Here is a 7,594-nt window from a genome sequence, read left to right on the forward strand (position 1 = left end):
TAGGGCAGCCTGTAGTAAACACCAAACATAGAGTTCCCTTTGTTGCTTTGATTTCTAATTCTTAACCATAAGCTTTCAACTTCCCATGGCTATTCTTCAAAGACAGCTTTTCACAATCTATCAATTTCTTGCCATAAAGGACAATCCCTCCACCCCTCCTTCCTTGCCTGTCCTTTCTGGAAAGCCTGTCACCATTGGTAGTTGGCAATAGCACACCAGTCATGGTATTTGTCCCACCAAGTTTCAGTAATGGCTATCAAAGAAGAAGGTGAGTTGAGTCAGTTGGAAGAAGTGAAAGCCATTCAACTGGCCCTAGAGATTACTGAACAAGAAAAGTGGGCAGTATTCTATCTCTCCTGACTCATATGTCACCCTGAAAATTAAACCTTCTAATCTTGTTTTCATAGTTTCTAATCACTTTCCCGAGATAGTAACTATAAACATAGATGTTTATACATTCTTTCCAAGAAACATCTTTTGATGGACGTTTCGCATGACCAGTGTGATTGGTAAGGTAGTAACCTAACTATCCAATCCCTGGTCACTGTCGAGAATCTATAAATACTGAAGTTGCAAAAATAAAATCATCCTTTTCCCTATCATACACTGAACCGTGTCCGTGTGAATCATTCCGTGTCCTATAGCGACACTCATGGATGGTGGGAAATGTACTATGAGGTTGGATACTGTGGGAACTGACAGTGGTCAAATAAGAGATTTTTAGGCTTCAGGCATTAGCTTGAGCCTGTGTGAAACTAAGTCACACAAGGTTCTCACTCTGGCCTGAGAAATCATAAGGAGGAATCCAAACAGTCCTTGGAGAAGGACAACAACCTTTTTCAGGTGTTGTTTGGATCCTTGTTTACTTGCAAGAAACAGTCAAGGGGTGTAGTTCCCAATTGTCCGATGATGGTGATGTGTTGGTTTCATGACCAATGAGAGTTTTACCTTTTGAACCTTCTTGGAACTGTCTATAAAAGAAGATCTGGAAGAATAAAACTTGCTATCTTGTGCAACCCAGCCAGAGAGTCTGTGTCGTACTTTTGCCGTTCCTAATATAGTGCAACAGGATACAGCAGTAGAAGATGACCAATTGGCAGCACAGAGGTAAACCCATCTGGGCTGATGTATTGTGGCAGGAAATTGCTGCCCAGGTAGAGAACCTTGCTGTAAAGGTACGTCATGTAGATGTTCATGTGCCTAAGAACTGGGCTACTGAAGAACATTGAAACAACAAAAGGTAGGCAAGGTTGTAAAATTGAAGTGGTTCAAATGGACCTGGACTGGGTGTATAAGGATGAGGCATTTGTAGCTCAGTGGGTCCATGCAACATCTGCACATCTAGGAAGAAATGCAACATAAACATCCAGGGATGGGCATGATCACTGAAGCCATCACACAGGTTTTCCATGAAAGCAAAACATGCATCATAATAAAGCAAGTCAAGTAAAGTTGCTCTGGTATAGGGAACAGTGGCTAAAATATCAATATGTGGAGGCCTGGAAGATCAATGTTATCACACTGCCATGAATCCACCAAGGCAAGCACTGCATGATTACCATGGTGGAGGTGATCAGTGGAGGGTTCAAAACACCCTGTAACTAATATCACCACTTGAAACACCATCCCGATCCTTGTAAAGCAAGTTCTGTGACCACACAACACCCCAGAAAGAACTGAGTCAGACAACAGGACTCATTTCCAAAGCAACTTCATGAGTACCTGGGCCAAGAAACATGGCATTGATCATAGTTTCATAGAATAGTTTGGGTTGGAAGGGACCTTGAAAGGTCATCTAGTCCAACCCCCCTGAAATGGGCAGGGACATCTTCAACTAGATCAGGTTGCACAGAGCCCTGTCTGACCTGACCTTGAATGTTTCCAGGGATAAGGCATCTACCACCTCTCTGGGAAACCTGTTCCAGTGTTTTGCCAAACAAATATAATTTGTGGGTAATGCAGGATGGTGGGGAAATCTGTTGTGCACCTCAAGGAGATTTAACCTTAGGGGAAAATAACGCATCATTTGAGTTGTATATTATAGAAAGTACAACGGCAGGAATCACCTGAACCAACAGAGAATGACCCTTGCAAGAAACCAAGCAAGTACAGCAGCAACGCAATCTGAGCTGGGTTTAGCATCCAATAACTCAACACAGTGTGAGATCTCTCTTGTCCTGAGTGACCAGCATAATGAATGGAGCCTGAATCACAGACTAAGTGAACTCAATGGACATTTTATGGACATTTTACAGGGAAGGCTCATAGACTAAGGGAATGATATCTGTGTGTATAGCAAGAGATGGGAAGGGGAAGTGGTGACTGAGGATGTATTGGATAGTGTGGGACACAAGCATGACATAAATGGTATGGAATAATGTATAGAGGTTGGTACTGGATTTGTCTGGAGGGGAGCTAACTTTCTTCATAGCAGCTGGTATGGTTCTGTGACTTAGATTTGTAGCTAAAACAGTGTTGATAACACACTAGTGTTTTACCTATTGCTGAGCAGTGCTTGCATAGTTTCAGGGGTTTCTCTTTTTTCCAACTCTGCTCTCCGCAGTGAGTAGGCTGGTAGTGGGAGAGGACACAACCTGGACAGCTGACTCAGACTGACCAAAGGGATATTCCATGCCATACAACATCATACTCAGCAATAAAAACTGAAGGGAGGAGAGATTTGGAAAGTAGCCATTGCTTGGAGACTAGCTGGGCATCAGTCTACTTGTGAAAGGTGGTGAATGATTTTTTTTGCATCACTCATTTTGTTTTCTTCCTTTTTCCTTTGCTTATTAAACTATCTTTATCTCAAGCCATTAATTTTCTCATTTTCTCTTCCCATTCCTTCCCCTGTTCCAGTGGACTGGGAGAGTGAATGAGCAGCTGTGTGGTGCTTAGCTGCTGGCCAGGGTTAACCCACCACTCTGCTAATTGGTTTATAACTGCATCAGTCTGTAGAAATTAGTTCTTTCAATGCTCCACAAGCTACATACATGTTTGCACTTTATTTTGGAAACATATAGGACTGAACTGCATCTTAACTAAGTATAAAATTTAGTAATTTTATTTTATATATTTGAAGGACATGTTTAGGATTTGTAGCAAGAGACCACAACCATGTCATTCAGATGATACTCCCAGAGTAATGAGTGTTTTTCCAAAGCACTACACACAGCTTTTTTTTTTTATTAATTGGATGATGTCAGGGATTTCAGCACCTAACCTACTTTACACACTGTATTAGAAATATTCAGGGAAATTATCTAAAATGAACTATTTCAGTGTAAGACTTGAATCTAGAGCACTGTATATATTCTATATGCAGATAAGCAAAAGTTAGCACATCAGGAAACACAACAGTACAGAGTAAATAAATGAGAACTGTTGTTTCACACTGTAAAAATATAAATTGGAATGCTAACTCAGATCCAAAGATTAAGACATCATTGATGTTATTGCAGGCTGATGAGAAGAAAAAGAGAATGCCAGCTAGAAAGAAGCAGAAGCAGGAGCTTCTCAAATACCATAGCAGGTCATGGAGATACAAAAAATGTACTTCATGCACTGCTATACCAGTCTATGCTGCAACTGGGAAGGTACACCTGTCTTTACTGAACATGGCATCACTGTTGGGTCTGGCTCACCAGCTATCCAATGCCAGTGGCTTGCAATGGATGCTGGTCATAATGTGATGGTCTTAATAAAGTCATTAGATATTCTGCTTTTCTTTACCACTGCCTGGGGTGATTGTCCCATACCCCACACAGTTGTGCTCTGTTGTCACCCAGAGCCTCTAATATTTCTGGTTTTTTTTCCATTGCAGATGGCAGATACAAACTTCAGCAGTACCCACAATTGTGTATCCATTGATTGTTGAATGTGAAGGGTAAGATATACATGTATCAGCTGGTATTCAGCATCAGGTGGTTTTCCTGTGGGTCAGATGGAGGGATTATTCTCATGTTAGCCAAATGTGAGGAAAGACATTTTGATGACTCCTGGGATTTGAATCTAACTTACAGCTTTACAAAATGCTTGGACAACTAACCTTATACATTTTGCCTTTATTATGTCATTCTGCTCACAATTTAGCTACTGGATTTAGCTCATGATAACTACTTAATATATCTTTTGTATTCCTCCAGGACTATACATTCCTTTGGCTCAAGTACAGCTCAATAGTTCTGAGAGTGGAATTTGTCATTGGTAATATCCTTTGAAGTTTTATTTCAAAGGACATTTGTACTTGTATTATAACTTGAAGAAAGCAGAAATATTTTTCTACAGAAGTGAAGAAATACAGAACAATTGGCTCAGTAACAGCTGCTATGTATTTTCCATGCAACAGATTTACTCCTATGGTGAATAATTTTGATTAATTCCTTAAAAGCCATCTTGTGGATAAAGTTAATAGAGAGTGGTCATTTCATGTGTGAAGTGATTGAGGGGATTAAATGCTATGTTGACTTAAAGTCACTAAACCATACAACATACAGCATTAAGTGTCTGCAAAAACAAAGTTTTCTTCATAGCTGAACACAATTATTACTGATCTTCCACCACATGATCACTATAAAGGGTAAGCAAATTCAGAGCCAAATTGGAATTGCCTTTTCTAGAGTAATATTCAGTAATCCATGACTTCAAGTGAATTAGCAAAAGCAATCTGAAAGGTCATGATCTTGGAGGTCATAGCCTTTTTATTCTCCCCAGGATTTGCTCAGCTACCTGTAACCAGCCTTTAGAACATTAATGTTCTGTCAGGAGTGTATTATGTTTTAAAATTTTATTTACATATATAAAACCTACCATACATAGAATACTGAGATAAAAGCCAGCCCCAAGACTGAGTAAATGTCACTGCAGAAACTGTGGGACTATCTGATAAATGGACCAAAGGATTACAAATATAATTTAAGGTGGAGCTGCTGAATCACAGGATAGGAAAAAAAAAATTATGCCTCTTTTAAGGCATTAAACCACTTTTCCCTCTTCACAATACATCTAGATTACAGACTTTGTTAAAGGCCAATATAGGCTTCAAAAGAAATACATTTTTTATAGATCAGGTCCGTTACTAACACTAAAAAGATGCCTTTTTTAGATTAATAACTCATAAAAATTCTATTGAACCAAAACTCTCCTTGCTATTCAGAATATTCTGAGTTGGAAGGGACCCACAAGGATCATCAGGTTCAACTCTTAAGGGAATAGCCCATACAGGGATCAAACCCATGACCTTGGTGTTATTAGCACCATGCTTTAAACAACTGAGCTTCAGGACATTTGATTAATGTTTTAAACCTTGTTCAAACTATTTCAGCAGTGTCAAATTGCACACAGTGATCCTGTGATCTGCACAGAGGTGAAACCATTCCATCCATTTCCGAGACTGAATCAGCATAAATACACAAACAACAACTTTATCCTTTAAGGAACTTGCAGAACTACTACTTTTAATATAAACAAACTTTTTTGCAATTAACCCTTTACTTTCTTGAACTTATTTTAAAGAGAAAGTTGTCAGCTCTGTTTTCTTAGGTGGATATTCATGTAGTTGAACATAAATGTTGATTATTCTTTATTTTGTACTAGACTGCACATGTTCCTTTAACCAAGGATGCAAAGAAGGTACAAGGGTTACAGACTGACTGGTGACATTTCTAGAAATAGAACTAGTTTAAATATTTGAATCATGTCATGGGTATATTAAGTACCACACCATGTGATCCTGAGTGACATTTTAGGGGAATATCAGAGTCATGGCTAAAGTTTACACAGACACATAAACAACATCTCTGCAAATTTTAAACTATTTAGCTGTCTAACGGTGATACTGTACTGAGCAGAATTTTCCATGTGGTGGAGAAATTAGTTACAAAATATACTGGTCTTTTATATTTGAGAAATAAATCCTTTGAGTAATCCTTAGCTTGATCTAGAATCCACAGAACCCAGTGCAAATTTTTCTCTGCCCTTCTACAGCAGTTGTGGGCATTTTAGAAACATCTGCAAGAAATGTCATAAGTGACTAAATGCCTGGTATATAATTTTAGATACCTAAAAAACTGTTTACATTGCTCTTGGTTGGCTATATCACTCTACAAGGTCAGAGGATAAGATCTAAATTAAAACATTAAATCTCATAAAACAATATTGGTGGGGATTTTTCAATTTCTCATAGCTCAGCCTGAGCAAGACATGATCCTTTCTGACTGATCTCTGTTTAATATAAAAATCTCCATAGCACATAAATAATGTTAGTGCAGATATCATGCTAAGTATGTCTTAATCATAGCATAGAATGTCTCTAGGAAAAATAAACTAAAATTCAGTTTTCTTTTCTCCTTGTAATTCCAGAGGTAAGTGAACCAGTATAAAAATAAAAGCCTCTTTTTAAAAAGAATAAACTAAAAAGTTCAAAATTCCTTGCTATGAAAGGAGGAGAGAAGGAAAAGACTGTGACTCTTAATAAGTCACACAACTACTCTTCAGTCACAAAATTCTTTTTGATTTCTACCAGATAAAGATCTAGTCCATTAAATTTGACCCAGTGAGATTTAGAACCCCAAGTTCTCTTGCTGAAGCTAGTGAAAGGTGTTGGTAGTGCTTGCTTTTTTTAATCAGTCAACCACTATTTTACAATATGAAAACCTAATCCTGACAGTGCTTACAGTTTTAAACTCTCCGATAACTTCCCAAAATAAAGATGGTTTCTCTGAACCTCTGCAAAGGACTTTATGTTTCCCCTTATTTAAATTGTTATTTAAGGGTTGACATTTGAAACATCTTCAGAGTGGGATGACACATTTTTCTGCACTGAGAAGTTATGCAAATCAATAAATTATAACAAACTTACACCACATCCTGTGGTGCTTTCAATTAATTTTTACTAAGCCCTGTATTTGAAATGCCACCATTTGAGTTACCTCAAATAAGATAAGCAATGGAGTTAGTTAAACTGACCTTGAAGCTGAAGGTAGACACGTCCTGCTACATGCAGTGAGCCCAGAGTGTAAAGGGAATAACAAGATGGTATACTCATGAGATTCCAGGTAATATGAGAACAGGAAAGGAGAAGACAGAAGGGGAAAATAATTGCTGCAGTGGCAAATCCTATTTCACTCAGTTATGTCAATGACATTGCTCACACAAGGGTGCTCTTGAGGACATAAATAGGATGTGGCAAAAGGGGTCCATTTAACAGAATCACAGAATATGCTGAGTTGGAAGGGATCCACAAGGATCATTGAGTCTAATGCCTGGCCATGCACAGGATGATTCCCAAGTCACACCATGTGCCTGAGAGTATTGTCCAAATACATCTTGAACTCTGTCAGGCTTGATGCTGTGACCACCTCCCTGGGGTGCCTGTTCCAGTGCCCAGCCATCCTCTGGGTGAAGAACCTTTTTCTAATATCCAACCTAAAACTCCCCTGACACAACTTCAGGCCATTCCCTTGGGTCCTGTCACTGAGCACCACTGAAAAGTGTCTGCCCCTCCTCCTGCCCTCATGAGGAAGTTGTAGTGTGATCAGTCTCTTCTCCAAGCTGAACAGACCAAGCGACCTCAGCTGCTCCTCCTAAGGCTTCC

The 7,594-nt window shown here is 39.0% G+C and overlaps 1 protein-coding gene across 4 annotated transcripts in view; it reads right to left on the reverse strand.

Moving 5' to 3' along the window:
• LOC131591467 (creatine kinase S-type, mitochondrial) overlaps nt 1–7,107 on the reverse strand; it is a 47,980-nt gene extending 40,873 nt beyond the window's left edge. For all 4 annotated transcript variants that reach the window (XM_058862206.1, XM_058862208.1, XM_058862205.1 and 1 more), the window contains exon 1: nt 6,967–7,107. The gene's annotated coding sequence lies outside the window, so the exon portion shown is untranslated. The remainder of the gene's footprint in view (nt 1–6,966) is intronic.
• Between the last annotated feature and the right edge of the window lie 487 nt (nt 7,108–7,594).

Source organism: Poecile atricapillus, chromosome W (genome assembly GCF_030490865.1).
Source record: "Poecile atricapillus isolate bPoeAtr1 chromosome W, bPoeAtr1.hap1, whole genome shotgun sequence".
Taxonomy (NCBI): Eukaryota; Metazoa; Chordata; class Aves; order Passeriformes; family Paridae; genus Poecile; species Poecile atricapillus.